We start from the raw sequence: 17,044 nt of genomic DNA, 5'->3' as shown, positions 1-17,044 counted from the left end.
AAGAGATATGGATTGAGAGTGAATTGAATCTGCTAGGGGGAGGAAGGTCTAGGTTACACAAGGCAGAGATGTAAAAGGATGATCGAAAATCCGAATCCGATCCGCATCTGAATCCGTTTAAAGGTATCCGTATATGGCCAAGGAATATCCGGATCCGATCACATCTGATCCGTTTACTTTTTTTTTTGCTAATGGTCAGCAAGGTTTGTATTAATAAAAAGAAAATATGATACAATCAAGAACCCTCTAGCTGAGCTCGCCTTTCATTACATTCACAAAAGACTAGTTCCACAGCTAGCCAACCGTTGAAGGTGATAAACCTCTAGGTGAATCTGTAGTAAGGACAACTCATCGCTTCCCACACTATTCTACTTGCAATGAAAGAGGGGTGTCGCTCCACTTGTCTGTTCTCTTTTTCTTCGCGCATGGTTGGCTAATGCATCCGCAACCGAGTTCCTTCCCAATAGCAGTCTGTGATCCGCCAGTGAATGGTGTCTAGGTATTTCAATGTTGCCCACCATTGTTGTCGAAAAATCCACGGCGTATTTCCTGTGAGTACTACGTTTACAACAGCTGTAGAGTTCGACTCAATCCATAATTTCAGTATTTGCAGCTCTTGAGCTTCCTTAAGGCCTGTGAAGAACGTAGATAATTCTGCAAAGTAATTTGTTCCTACACCCTCATATGATGCGTAACACCTTACCGCACCTCCGAGATGGTTTCGGATGATTCCACCGGCGCCAGAATGTCTAGGATTTCCCACCGATGAGCCATCGATGTTGAGCTTCCACCATTCTGGTGGTGGTTTTCTCCATGAAACTTCCAATATTCTTTGTACTGGGGGTGGTTTGGTGTTAATCTGGAATCTTCTCGCCAACATGAGATCATTGATCCTCTTCACCTAGGTACCCTTTGAGTTAGAGCAGCCCCTAACTTCTTTGATGCAAAGCATTACTATTTGCACCGCCGTTCTGCTCGAGTTATTGAATCGCCGTCGATTGCATTCCAGCCATAGCTGCTGGCAGGCAATTATAAGGGTATTTATGTAATATCCCTTCATATGTTCTAATCTAATCCTACTTGTATTAATACTCTGGCTGTGAGAGGCAATCTAGTAATTAGTCCATCTGACCTAAACCCTAGTTTCCTATAAATAATAGCTGGAGGCAGCAGTCTGGGTATTCCAAACTAGATATTCAGGGTGTAATGCTTTAAGCAACCTTGTGCTTAAACCCTAACCTTAACAATCTTAAAGCATTAGATTAATTTTCTAGTAGATTGACTTCGGTGTTCGTCGGTTTTTGGAATCAACATTCGGCTTCTGGTTTTGTTGATCGATTCTGCGATCGATTTTGGCTTTGATTCATAAGCTTTTCTTGCGATCGACTTTGTGAAGAGAGAACGTTCATCATATGTTTTTTGATTTGATCGAAAGGAAAAAGGATTTAAAGCTTTGATTTGATCCAAAGACAGTTTGATTTGACAAAAAGCTTTATTAAAAAAAAATAAAAATAAAAAAGAACATTTGCACGGATTTTCTCCTTTTGGTTTCGGCTGTACATAATCGAATCAGATCGGCACCAGCGCCGACATCATCGCACCAGCGTCGACATCATCGCACCAGCATCGACATCATCACACCAGCACCAGCATCGTCGCATTATCGCGATCCTTTTCTTTGCTGCTCAAATCCAGTGTTCTTCATCTCAGGTGTGATTGTTCTTTGGAGATTTTATTTTTATTTGAATTTCTTCTTTGGCATAGAAACAAATCACATCATAATGGATAAACATATTGTTCCAATTGAGATGATCAAATTGAAAAGCTTTAGTGACTTTGAGTTCAGTTCTTAGAAAAGGAAAACTCAGTTTGGACTGAAGTACCTTAATATTTTCTACACTGTGGTAAATACTTTTTTTTATTGTACGGACCTAACTGAAGCCCAATGGATAAGTGATGAAGACTTTTGCAAAGACTATCTATTGAACTGCCTGTCAGATAGGCTGGCAGAGACCTATAGTAAATATGAGACTGCAAAAGAGATTTGGGAAAACCTTGATGCCCAATTCAAAAAAGAGGAGGAACTATCAAAGACCCACTTAGTTGATAAGTTCATGATTTCAAGTTTCAAGAAGACAAGGAAATCACTCCTCAAGTTACAGACTTTGAGAACTTGAGAACAAAACTGAACCAAAAAAAATATCCATGTTGTTGATGCATTCTTAGTGGGTGCAATTATTTTTAAGCTACCCTCTACCTAACATTCTTTTAAAACTAAGATGCATAGGAAGAAAACACAAGTGGGGCTAGATGATCTCAAATGATTCATTAGAATCGAAGATGAGAACAGAGCCAGGAATAACTTGGAGATGGTGAAACAACAACAGGCATCTGTCAATTTCGGTTCACAACCCAAGAAAAATCCTAGGCAGTCTAAGCCACCTAAAAAAGAACCCCAACAGTTGGAGGCCAAAAAGACTAACTTTAAAAAGAAGGGTAAGTGTCGCAACTGTGAAAAATGGGATCACTATGCATCTGAGTGTAGGGGTCCTAAGAAAGGGAACACTGACACACCACAGAAGGAAGTTCACATGCTGGTGGACAAGACTGAGCCTACTAATTTGTTGTCATGGTTGGCAAGGGTAAGGGGTTGGCCAGTACATCTTCAGATTGGTGGTTAGACTCTGGAGCGACTTGTCATGTTTGTAATAGTAAGAACCTGCTCACTAATGTTGTTCAAGTAGCAGAGACTGTCACTGTTGCAAATGAAGACATCGTGGAAGTGATTCAACAAGGGACAGCGAACCTGGTTCTTTCATCATATAAAATCCTTACTTTAAAAAATATTAAAATCTTTCCTGGTTTTAAAAAGAATTTAATTTCTATTGAAATTTTACTTGATGCTGGCATGTCTATTACTTTTAGTAGTGGTAGAGTAACACTGTCTGTTAACTCTTTTTATTTTGGATATGCTTATAATTTGAATGGTATGTTTAGGTTGAGTTTAGCTAATGGGACAATAAACCAAGTTAACCATAATTCACTTGATCCCAAAATTCTGCATTGTAGGTTAGGACATGTGAACTATAGGAAAATGCTCAAACTAGCTAAAACTCATAATTTACCATTAGACACTTCAATTAGATTTAACAGATGTGAAGTGTGTCTCAAACCAAAATAACTAGAAAACCTTTCAGGCCGATTTCTATGAACACTCAACTTCTTGAACTTATACATTCTAACATTTGTGACTTTAAAAGCTACACAACTAGAGGAGGTCGGAAGTATTTGATCACTTTTATAGACGATTTTTTTAGATATTGTCATTTATACCTGTTAAAATCTAAAGATGGAGCATATTTTCAAGAATAGGGTAGAAAATCAGTTGAACTTGAAAATTAAAAGATTTAGAAGTGATAGGGGAGGATAATACAAATTGATAGAGTTCAAGAAATTATGTGCCTCTGTGGGCATAATCCTTGAGATTGCTGCTCCTTACTCACCTCAATCAAATGGCCTAGCTGAAAGAAAGAACAGGACGTTAACAGAGATGTTAAACTCCATGTTATTAACAGCTGGCATGCCCTCTTGCTATTGGGGAGAAGTAGTGTTGATTGTAAATCATATTCTAAATAGACTACCACATTCAAAACTGACCTCTACACCTTATGAATTATGGCATAACCATCCCTGTAGATATGACACTCTTAAAGCTTGAGGCTGCATAGCTTATGTTAGGATACAAGACCCTAGGAAACCTAAGGTGGGACCTAGAATAAACACTTGTGTGTATATAGGTTGGGCAGAAGACAGTGCTCCAGACCGATTTTTGGATCTATCAACCAATGTAGTGATAGAATCTAGGGATGCCATATTCTTTAAAGATAAATTCCTTAGAGATAAAGGCCTGACCTTTCCTGATTTGACTGAAATGGTTACAGAATCACCTTTAGAATCTGAACCAATTATTTTTTACACTACTCCCACAATGCTCTCTGAATTAGAACCTAGAAGAGTATCTACTAAAGATAGAGTACCTAAAGATTTTGGTGAGGATTTTGTGTCCTACCATTTAGAGGATGATCCATCCACCTATAAGGAAGCGATGAGATCTAGGGACTCACTGCTATGGAAAGAAGCCATTGATGAGAAAATGAACTCTTTAATGCAAAATGTGTTAGTAGCTAAGGGCTATAAACAGGTGAGAGGGATAGATTATTTTGACATCTACTCTCCGGTCTGCCATTTGGCAACGATAAGGATTCTTCTTGCCATAGGATCTATTGAGCACTATGTTGTGCATCAAATATATGTAAAAATAGCTTTCCTTAATGGAGACCTAACAGAAGAAATCTACATGAACCAACCTGAAGGGTTTGTCATGGAAGTTTCTGAAAATAGAGTTTGTAAATTAAACAAATCTCTCTATGGTCTTAAACAAGCAACGAAATTGTGGCATGAGAAGTTTGACAAGACAATAAAGAACCTTGATTTTCAAACCAGCAACTCGGATAAGTGCCTTTATTTTTTGTCTGAGTCAAACAAGGTCGCGATTATTTGCTTGTATGTAGACGACATGTTGATTCTAGGTTCTGATCTCTCTGTAGTGAGTGACATTAAAGAAACCTTGTCCAAAGAATTCAACATGAAAGATCTTGGTGTGGTAGACACCATTCTTGGGATGAGAGTCAGCTCCAGTGAACAAGGGATCACCCTTAATCATACTCATTACATTGAAAAGCTACTTTCTAATTGGGAATACAGTGATTGTAAACCGATTGAGATACCCTATGACTGTAACAAATGGTTGAAACCTAACACAGGTGACACCGTGAATCAGTTAGATTATTCTAAACTGATTGGTAGTCTCATGTATGCAATGAGTTGCACTAGGTCAGACATAGCCTTTACGGCATGCTGAGTCGTTTCACTAGTAATCCTGGAAAAGAGCATTGGGATGTCCTATCGAGGCTGATGAGATACCTTAAGGGTACTCAAGGTTATGCTCTATGTTATACTGGACATCCTCCAACTTTGGAAGGATATTCTGATGCATCTTGGTGGTCAGATTTGGGAGACAGCAGATCCACCAATGGTTATGTATTTACACTAGAAGGAGCAGTTGTAGCATGGAAATCCAAAAGACAGACTAGTATTGCTCTGTCATCTATGGAATCAGAACTTTATACTCTAGCTTCTGCGGGAGATGAAGCAGAGTGGATAAAGGATTTGATCATGGATATTCCATTGATGAGTTTTAATTTAAACTCTATATCTATATTCTGTGATGATCAAGCAACAAAGACAATTGTGAATAACTCACTCTTTAATGGTAAGAGGAGACATATCAGACTAAAATAGACCATGCTGAATTATAGAACAGAACAAGGGATTATCACTTTGATTGATGTGAGATCGAAGGATAATACGATAGATGCCCTTACAAAGGGATTGAACAAAGATCGAACATTTAAAACTATGGGGGAGATAGGGTTAAAGACCATTTAGTCAAGTCTTTACCTAACCCAGTATTATTTTTAATTATTCGAATCTCATCTAGCCTTGGTAAACATTCGGGACAGTTTATATGTTTCAGATAACTTAGTTAGGTTACTAAGTACGGGGGTTTGTGAAACCATTCCAAAATTGATGGTGTAGCAAATTCTTCATGTGAAGTTTCCTTACTTTGTTATTCCACAAAAGAATATGAAAAATGTCTGATATATTTCAATGATATTGTGCTAGTCTTTATGTCATTCTAAATTTGATGACATGTCTTTCATAGTATGGTGTACCATTCTAAATTTGATGATACAACATAAATCTATGACTGATATGACGAACATAGTATTCCAAATGGAAACATGGTACGGTCCTTATGATAGAGACTATATAAGATTGAGTTCTTGTAAAGAAACTTGATGATGATGCTTATTATTTTTTATTTACCTTCAGCCATATATGGAATGTACTAAGTTCTTATTATTGAACTAGATACTATTGTGCAAATGATTGAATTCATATTATCTTATGAAATTCATATTTGACAAATTACAAAGAATGACGAAGATGAAGGAGAACGGTTGAATCTGAATCTCGATGAGGATGACTTAATTGATGAGTAAAGTCACATGGATTGCAAGGACTTTTTCTTTTGATTATTTCTTTTAGATTAGTCACTTGCATGTGGAACTTCGGATTTATTGTTGGCTTTAGTTTTGATCTAAAACCCTAGTTTTATTTCTTGAAGTTTACTTATTGCTTACTTGATTTTTTGGATTATTGATATTCAATTTATTCAATTTATATTGATTCAATTACTGATTGAACAATGTTTTCTATACATGTGTGGTGGATATATGTAGAACATAGGAGGAGATTGTAAGGGTATTTATGTAATATCCCTTCATATGTTCTCATCTAATCCTACTTGCATTAATACTCAGGCTGTGAGGGGTAATCTAGTAATTAGTCCATCTGACCTAAACCCTAGTTTCCTATAAATACTAGCTGGAGGCAGCAGTCCGGGTATTCCAAACTAGATACTCAGGGTGTAATGCTTTAAGCAACCTTGTGCTTAAACCCTAACCCTAACAGCAATTACCAACAGGTCTTTCCATATATTCGACAAATTTACCACCTTGATTTTCCTTCTCCACCATGAGAATAGAAGCTCCATCGTTGGGACACTGCACCACCTTGTGTTGAAATGGAAAACTATCTCTCGCCAAACCTGTGCTGAGAAATTGCATTCTAAATACATATGAGCTCTGGATTCACACGCTGTCCGGCAGAGCTCACATCTGGATACCAATGGTACTGCCTTGCGTTTCACCTTCTCGTCTGTGGGTAGCTCATCGTGAGCTAGTCGCCACCCAAAAATGGAAGTTCTTGGGTGCAGTGTTGGAGACCAAACTGACCAGAACCACTCGGTTGTATTGGTTTTAGCTCTTATGGCGTTCCAAGCAGATTCTACTGTGAAAGTTCCTGACGTTGTGTGTGACCATATGCAGCAGTCCGGTCTACTTGATGTGGTTATCTCCATACTCTGTATCTTGGCAAAAACTCCCTGTAAAGCTGGTTCATCTACCTCAGGCAGCACCCAACCTTCCTCAGTTAGAAACTCAGCCACTGTCGCTGATAGCATGCCAGGGATTCGGTTCGACGGAAGCATTTCATCAATACTGTTACCACCTACCCATTTATCATACCAGAACTTAATAGATTCCCCATTCCCAATCACCCACCATTCTGCAGAGCTCACTAAATTCCATATCCTTCTTAGTCCCGGTAAAATAGTCGAACCCCCTACACCACTTTTTAATGTTCCATCCCTCTTTACAAATCTTCCACGCAGAAATACTGTCAGAGGTGATTTTCCTTTTTTAATAGACCATGCCAATTTTGCAATTAGAGCCAAATTTAGCTCCCTTAATCTCCTGATTCCAAGTCCCCCTTCCTCCTTGGGCTTGCAGAGCTTATTCCAGGCTACTATGATCCCCTTTGCTACATTCGATCCGTTTACATCCCTAAATACATAGAGATGTAAATGGATATTCGAAAATTCGTATTCTATCCGCATTTGCATCCGTTTAGGAGAATCCGAATCCGTCAGAAACTAATCGGATACGAATATGATAATCCCTCTATCCGACCAATTATTATCCAATTCGTTTAGCAATCCAAAGGTAATAAAATATCTGAAATATATCTCTGGGTTTGTCTATCCTTTTAAGTTACCTTATTGGATTTTGTTATCTTATTTTTATAAATTTATAAGTTAAGATAATGTTATTCTTTTTCTAGATTTGCTATTGGTTTATATATATTGTTTTATACAATGTGATACATGGAATCACATATCTATTAAAATAAATACAAGAGAAAATCAAAAGTAAAAAACGTAAAAAAATCAAAGACTAAGAAGAGTAGAAGAAAGGGTAGTTGCTGAACTCTCAAGTCTCAACCCTAACCTTTGTCATAAAAATGGTAAAGATGTCAACGGATAGTTGAAAATTCATATTCGACCCATGTTCATATCCATTTAGGAGAATCTGTATTAAAAAAATCACTATCCGAAAATTATTCAAATCCATTCAAAAATCGATAAGATATTATCCGAATCCGTCCAAATATAATCAGATACGAATATGATAATGTCACTATTCGACCGAATTCGATCCATTATAAATACATCAGCATTCACTCTTGTAATTATCATGGATTTTATATACTTTGTTTTAACACTGCTAACCCAATTTAGAATAAAACTTAACATGTGTGAATGAATGAAAGAGAGAGACCTTGGTTTAAGGAAAAGACATGCCTATGGTCAAAGTTTATACACCTTTATGCAAAATTCCTTTCTCTTTCCCTAAGCGTCACATCTCTCAAGACTCAAGAGGATATAAATATCGAGAAATGTTTAAGGTCAACAAAAAAAAAAACTTTTTCTCAAACTCTTTATTTAACCTCTCTATTTTTTCTCTTTTAAATCTAACCTTTGGTGATTAAGTGGCATCTCACGATCAATTTTACTCTTCTATTAATAGGACAAAGCTTTTCAAAACGAACGACCTTAATAATAAGTTTATTAACACAGTCCTAATATTTGCAATCTAGTAAATCTGATGAAGCTTAAATTTTATAGACAGATAAACGACAAAGTCCTATGCTTACATTTTAAATTTCAGCAAGCATAAATAGAGGTTTGAAAATCAAGTCTATGAGAGACTCTAGAGTGGTGGTCAGAGTAATGTAAGTATGCATGGATATGCATGTCCATGCATGACAGAGTATTTGATTAAAATAGAACATAATTAGCAAAAACAAGAACGGCAAAAAAATAGAGTCCTTCGGTACAGGTTTTAAACAGTAAAAAATTACAAACAGACGATCAAATAAAATGGTCAAAAAAACAGAGAACAGTAAAAAAAGGGAAAACGGACAGTATGGATTTTAAACGTTTATATTTTGAAAAAAAAGCATTATTCTCATATAAATTGAGGAATTTTTATTTAAAATATATGTTTCTATTTTCAGTATCCGTGCATTGACCTTGAGTTGAAGGTGATATCATGAAAAATGTAGCCCTTCGAGTCATCTTTACGTCAGTGAAAGAATCAAGCGGATCAAAGTTCGGTAGAGAAAGATATGGCCAATTAAGTCCAAGGTCTTAAAACACGACAAAAAAATAGAAACGTATTTTAAACGTGTTTTAAACGCATTTAAAATGGGAATGCTTACCGTTTATCCTTTTTTACCGTATGTTTAGGTAACATACGACAAAACATACTTAAAATGGTAAAAAATGAGAACATGTTTAAAACGGAATTTTAAACGTGTTTTGCTAACAGTGAATTAGACTATAAAGTTTGATAGACGGCTAATCCATGGGATATACTAATTACGCAATAGTAAGATTTGTCACATCATCATTCTATATGGCACAATAACATGAACCCTTGAAAAACTTAACAAAGCCAGGCCATTCAAATTAGTTTTTTTTTTTTTTTTTTTTTGGTGTTAAATGACATAGAGTTACATATTCTTAGTCATAGATTCCATGAACCTTCTACTAAAGAAATATATATAAATATATATATATATATTTCCATGAACCTCCTCTGATCCATAAGAACTATATCTCTTTCTTTTTTCTTTTTGTCTTTTTCATTCCAATAATTACATGAGCATCTGTCATGTTTAGTAAAAGACCAAAATTATTTTTAAACTTTTCATAGCAGCTCCATTTGACAAAACAAGTCTTACATTACAGCTTCTTTCAGATTCTTTTCAAAGTTACTATTACTTTGTTTTTTATCAATAAAAAGTAAAAAAGAGTCTTTGATCATAAGGTACTAAGTACATACAAGACTTTGATGGACAACCCCACTCTTCACCATTCTCATTTAGGGAAGAAAAAGAAAACCCACGTGCACATCCACATCTTTGACAAATCTAAGGACTCTAGAATTAATAAATATTCCAAATTAAGATACCTTGCATTTCATGGATTACTTTCAAAGTTTAAACAACCTTATCAAAATAGAAGTTTCTTGTAAGACATTAAGTCTAACAATTCTAGAATCCTTTGATTGATTTTGTTGATCTGAATAAAATATTCTAAATTAAGATAAGCCAGAAGTGGTGGTATGGTCATGTCCAACGGAGACCCATGGATGCATCAATAAAGAAAAGTGACCAAATTCAATTTAACGGAGTTAAAAAGAGTAGAGGCAGGCCTAAGATGACTATTGATGAAATGGTAAGAAAGGATATGCATGTGGTAGAGCTCGATCTTAATATAACTACAGATAGAATTGTTTGGAGGACAAGGACCCGTGTAATCTACCCCTTACAGAAGAATGTTTGTAGGATGCTGCTTTGACTATTGCTTCGACTTCTACTTTTACTTATTTTCCTTTGGGAAGCAGTTTTCTATACGGAAGTGTGACCGACGCCAACACTCTTATGTGTCTATCTCTGTCCTCCTTAAAACAAGGGGGCAGAGGTGTCTTTTCACATGGAGAGGAAAGAGATAAACTCATGGGAGTACTGGCGTAGGCCACACTCACAGAAAGAGAACTTTTTTCCTTTTCTTTTTTACTTCTTATTTCTCTTACCTCCATTACTCTCTTAGCATTTATTGGACTACTTAAGATAAGCTTGCATTTCATTTCATGGACTACTTTTATAGTCATGGGTCATGACAAAACAAAGAGGAGGAAAAACACATACTTATAGCCTCAAAGGTCATAGAAAAATAGAAAAACCATAAAAATTAATGAAATTTTTTTTTTTTAAAATGACTAATTTGAACCCATATACATTGAATAGAACAAAGAAAACAGAGATTGATACAGAATGTCAACGATAACATCATTGGGAGGGGAGAGTCAAGAAGTCCAAGAAAGATAGGTATGGTGATGACATAGATTTCAAGACAAAGTTCCCAACCAAACGAATGGACGACCTTTAGTCCTAATAACAAAATAACGAAGTGCCAAAGGAAGGAAGGAGAGTCATTGATTTGTCTAGTTTTGTAAAACTTAACTTATTTTTATCAATTTTTGTTAACTCAAACATAGGGGGGGACAGTTCTATGAATGAAAATTCAAAAATAACTAATCATGTAATTTTCCCAATTATTTATTAACCATCTTTCAAATCTCAGCCTAACTTTACCATGCAGTCCTCCATTGGATCTTTTACCTTTTATTAACTGTCGCTTCTAGAAACGGGATTTCACCCACAAAAAAACAAAAAGCTTCTAGAAACGCGAAATATGAATTTGTTTGAAACCGAATAAAATGTAGCAGAAAATGTGATCTTACAGTCCCATCACATGGCAGGTATAAACTATTTCTATTGAGTTTCATTGTCCAGAATTCCATGAGATAATGATGAGATCGGCTAGTGTGGTGGGCATAGTCCTTTCTTTTATAGAAAAATGACAACCTAAAATGATGCAGAAAAATATGAAAATCATAAATAAACACATTTCCGCTTCTACAACGTTTTGTTAGGTTTCAAAAGAAATCACGTTTCCGCTTCTAGAAGGGATAGTTTTTTCTTTTTTTTGGATGAAAACTAAAAGGGGTAGTTGATAAAAGGCTAAAGATCTAATCTATGGCTGCATGGTTTTGGCAGAGATTTGACAAATGGCTATTTTTCAATAAGGTTTTAAGAATCGAGAATCGGATTGATGAATTTTCCAATTTGTATCGAAATTGGTCATAATCGATCCCAAAATTCCCATCGATCAAATATGGTTGATTTACATCCAAAAACCCTCAAAATTCTTTGTTTTTGGATTTAAGGACCGATTTAGGGTTCTTGGAGACCAATTCCGGTCGATTCTGAACCAATCTATATTTTAAAACCTTGATTTTTATAGCCCTCCCCCAGTAGTGATCTCAATAACTAGATTAACCTACCAACTCCACTTTAATGATTGAAAATATAATGAAGAAATACTAAATATATGGTGGATCACACGGTTGAGATGACTCAGAAAATTCCTTGATTTTCAATCGTGATAACCGGATTAGTTTAATAATTGAAAATATAATGAAAAATTACTAAATATATGGTGGATCACAAGGTTGAGATGGTTCATGAAATCCCTAGATTTTCATAGTCTTCTTAGGTAGCTATTGAAATGATTAGAAGAGTCTTTCAACTACACTTTTAATTATGGAAAATTAAATACATGGTGGACCACAAGATTGAGATGACTCGAGAATCTATGTGCTTATGATTTCAAGACCTCCTCCATTATTAGATCGTGGGCTTGACCAAAATAGTTTAAGATGTGACAGGAAGTGTGTCCATATGGTCAATCCTCTCCCACCATGCTCAAGAAGAAAATATTCATTTCCTACCCCTCTTTCCTATACCAACAAGCTACCAAAAAAATATCATACAACAATAAATTCACTCTCGAACTTGTTTGTTAACTTAATAATTCACTCACCATCTCCATCAATAAAGGAAAAAAAAAACAAGAGCATTGCCTGATCATGTGGCCCCTGTGCCTAAACACAAGAGTACATATGCAAAATTACCACTCTGCCTCCCATGAAATTAAAATTCCTATCTAGAGCCGATCCACCTATAGTGATACTATATACTTAATTAGTTGAAGGTATGCAGTGCTAATCCCAAACCAGTGAATTCCAGTGGGAGATCAACTTGCTACATAATCATAGGAAGAAAAAAAAAGGATACATTAGATTTGAAAAGAAACCTAATATCAGAGTAGGAGTAGGTTTGATTACGTGAACCATCAAGTCAAAGGGTCTGATTTTAGTGTACAAAAGATTTCTACAAGGTGTAATTAAATTCTAATGGTCAAATTCACACTTATGAATAATCCTACTTGGAAAAGATCAACCCAACAACTCCACGATTGATTGATAGAATTAGAGCGGATAGAATTAGAGTTCTAAACAGAGATCGATCAACTAAGGCTCTAATAACTAATTGAATAGAAGCAGAAATTTCCAAAATAGAAATAGAAATCTGTCAGAATTATATGAATCCTTGTTGCAATAAGATTTCAAGATTTAATTGGAAATTACAGATTTTTGAAACGGTCATAAGTTTCAAAATTAATATAGCATAACAGAACACCGAAATCAGAATTTAAAGATCATTTTTAAAACAAGAGATTTGGAAATGATAAACCCAAATTCATACCAACCAATCAGAGGTCGCCATGTGTCCCGGCCCAAGGAATTGGGTCATGACAGAACCAGTGAAGGACCAACCGCAGGCTCCAACCACCAACACCCTTGGGCGTGAACCCCCTTGGGTGCGCCACCCTTGGGCGCCAACCCCCTTAGGGGCGTGGACCTAGGCGCCAACCCCCCTTGGGCGACAACTCCTTTGGACGCAGTCTCCCTCGAACACGGTGACCACCACCATCAACAAGACATGTCCCATTACCAAGGACTCTAGGCCACCGTCGACCAGTCACGTAGTCTGAACGGATTTATACCCTGGGAACCTCATCTACCACGTAGATAGGTCTATCCATTAAGGATACCACATCTATCATGACACTACGTCTCGCGGGAAGACAACCAATCAAGGATGAACCCTGCTACCCAGGGACTCTATCAACTACGAGGGCCACTCTACATCAACTGGGACTCTCCACACCGACATGCTCTACTATAAAAAGAAAGGTACTCAACCCCATCAAGGGACATCTTAACTCATCTTGAATACTATTATTCATCTGTTTGTTCAGAAGATCTAACTTTGGCATCGAAGAGTCCTAGGCCGGAACCACACCGGTTCTCCTTTGTCACCCTGGTCCTTTTGCAGGTTACGGCACTCGAAGAGACCCTTGAACGATTTCCTAACGCAACAGGAAAAATCCAAGTTGAAGCAAGAAACTAAAATTTAATGGAAAATATAGGAATTTTTTGGACTTTTGAAACTATATACAACAACAACAATCATAACCTTATCCGAACTAAATGGGGTCTACATGGATCCGAAGAGGAATAATTATCATCTCCAATTTGCGGGCACCTCCAATTCCTCCAATTCCTCTAATAGGGGGAGTGGACCCCACCTTGGGCAGTGTTTTTGGGCAGATGGTAGGTGGTCATTTCCGGCCCCATGTGAGGAATTGGAAGAATTGGAGGGGGCAGCGAATTGGAGGGGACAACGATTCTCCGAGGAGGCCATGACAGTAATAGAAATAAAAGCATGTAATAGAAGGAAGTTAATAATAAACAAATAAATAAATAAAATGTCAAAGCAATAGCCAAAACAGCATCCCAGGAACTACGATGATACAAAAACTCAAATTGGAAGCACCACTAAAACTCAAATTAGAAACACCAAAATCAATCATAAACTGATCAGGTAACTTCAACTAACTACGAAACTAAAAATAAAGGAAGAAGACTGAAATAAGGCTAACCTCTTAGAGATCTATTACAGCCTAACTAAAACACTTAATATCAAATATAATAAATAAATGTAACTCCAATTACACCAATTAATAAAGGAAATCATGTATTCATTCCTCCTAACCATGTTTTAGGCTCATTAAAGTGGTCTATTACAAAAACAAAGCCCATTAGATCAAAGTTCTTATTTCTACTAAAATAAGCGCATTTCTATGTTTTATCTGCATTAGTAGATGTAAAATTCGATGTTATTGGAGTGTGAAATGGTTGTTCTCATCTCATTAATCTTATCCATATTAATACAAAAGGTATAGTAACAGTTACACAGTAAATCCCTCAATTACTTTCATAATTACAATTGCCTAATCAATTCCACAAACTTAGGAACCGTATGAGATTACAAGGAATCAATTCAAAATACTACAGCCATGTAACAGCTATGGATGGGATAATGAGATGTAAACGGATCGAATTCGGTCAAATAGTGGCATTATCATATTTGTATCCGATTATATTCAGACGGATTCAGATGATATCCTATCGATTTTTGGACGGATTCAAATAATTTTCAGATAATGGTTTTTTGAATATGGATTCTCCTAAATGGATATGAACATGAATCGAAGACGAATTTTCGACTATCCATTGACATCCTTACCATTTTTATGATGAGGGTTAGGGTTGAGACTTGAGAGTTCATAAGCTACCTTTTCTTTTACTCTTTTTATAGTCTTTGATTTTCTCACATAGATATGTGATTCCATGTATCACATTGCATAAAACACTATATAGAAACCAATAGAAAATCTAGAAAAAAAAAACACATTATCTTAACTTATAAAATTATAATAATAAGATAACAAAATCCAATAAGGTAACTTAAAAGGATAGACGGACATAGAGATATATTTCAAATATTTTATTACTGTCGGATTCCTAAACGAATCGAATAATAATAGGTCGAACAGGGGATTTATCATATTCGTATCCGATTAATTTCGTACGGATTCGGATTCTCCTTAACAAATACGAACGCGGATCAAATACAAATTTTCGAATATCCATTGACATCCTTATCATAATGTGCCCATGTAGAACTTTATCCATAATACTCTTCCTCAAATCGGTGTGTGTAAGTCGATAACACCCAACTTGAATTGTAAATAAGTAAATTGCTCTTTTCCAAAAGGCTTGGTAAAAATATCTGTTCATTGATTATTTGTTCAAAGATATTGAGTTTAGATGATGCTTGCAAGTAACTTCTCATGAACAAGTGTTTGGTGCGCTAATGAAGCACATGGTTGGATGCAATGTGTAAGGCAACCTGATTATCACAATAGAGATGCATGGATTGTGAATGTGTAACTCCTAAATCTTGGAAAAGACTTTTAAGCCAAATGAGCTCAGACGTGGTGGTGGTCATGGCCCGATACTCAGCTTTGGCAGATGAGTTAGATACGATGGATTGTTTCTTGGTTGGTTCGCCAAGAGATGGAGTTGTTTCCAAAAATATGTGTAATATCCAGTTATAGAACGACGGGTAGTGGAACAACTTGCCTAGTTAAAGTCTGAATATGCTGAGAGTTAAAAATGACTTTGAAGTTGGCATGAGGATTTCTTTTCCGGGATTTGACTTTAAATATCTGAGAACACGTATAGCTGCATCCATATGAGGTTGCCTCGATGGTTGCATGAATTGATTGAGAAAGTGATTTCCAATTGAGTGATGGTCAAATAAATGAGACACCCAACAAGTCGTCGATAAGAGCTTGGTAGGAAGGACTAGCATTAAACAAGACCTCATTAGGAGAGCGTCATTGTAAAACAGAAAAAAGGCAATGGATCGATCGGTTTACTAGATGTGTTAGTAAAAACCACATTCTCCCCAAAAAAATGATGGGTAGGCCAGCTTAGAAGCAAATGGCTCTTGCTTTTTTAAGTACAGCCATGTGCTTGTGTTCAACCGCACCATTTTGTTGTAGGGTGTGGAGACGCAAGATCTTTGGTGTATAATGTTTTTCTCACTCATAAATTTGCATTGGATGCGAGAAAAATTCAAAGTCATTATTGGATCTAAGGATTTTTATGGTCACATTATAGAACTTAAAGGCATGGTTTAAAGTATCGATCGATAAGATACGATACAGATCGATACGTATCGCTATCGGTAGATATCGATACGATATGTATCGCTATCGATCGATACCAATACGATACGTATCGCGATACAATACATACCAATATGTCTCCTTTTTTAAAAAAAAATGAACTGTCTCAAATTGTATCGAAATGTATCGATCGATACGGACAGATACGTATCGATACGTTCAGTAAAGGGTTCAATGGGTGGTTTAATACGTATCGATACATATCGGCCGATACGGCTCGATATATACCGATATGCACCAATACATACCGATACGCACCGATACATACCGATACCATTTGATACATTCCATAAAAAAATCCACTTTCACTCACATACAATTCCTAATTTAACGAAAAAATGAAGGAAAACTCTCAACTAAGAGTCTAAAATCTTGCATTTAATCTTGGTTTTTCACACTTTTAAACTAAAAAATGAATCAAGGAGTGCTACAACATCATCCTTT

The sequence above is a fragment of the Telopea speciosissima genome, chromosome 3 (genome assembly GCF_018873765.1).
Source record: "Telopea speciosissima isolate NSW1024214 ecotype Mountain lineage chromosome 3, Tspe_v1, whole genome shotgun sequence".
NCBI lineage: Eukaryota > Viridiplantae > Streptophyta > Magnoliopsida > Proteales > Proteaceae > Telopea > Telopea speciosissima.
Note: the sequence above shows the minus strand (reverse complement) of the source record.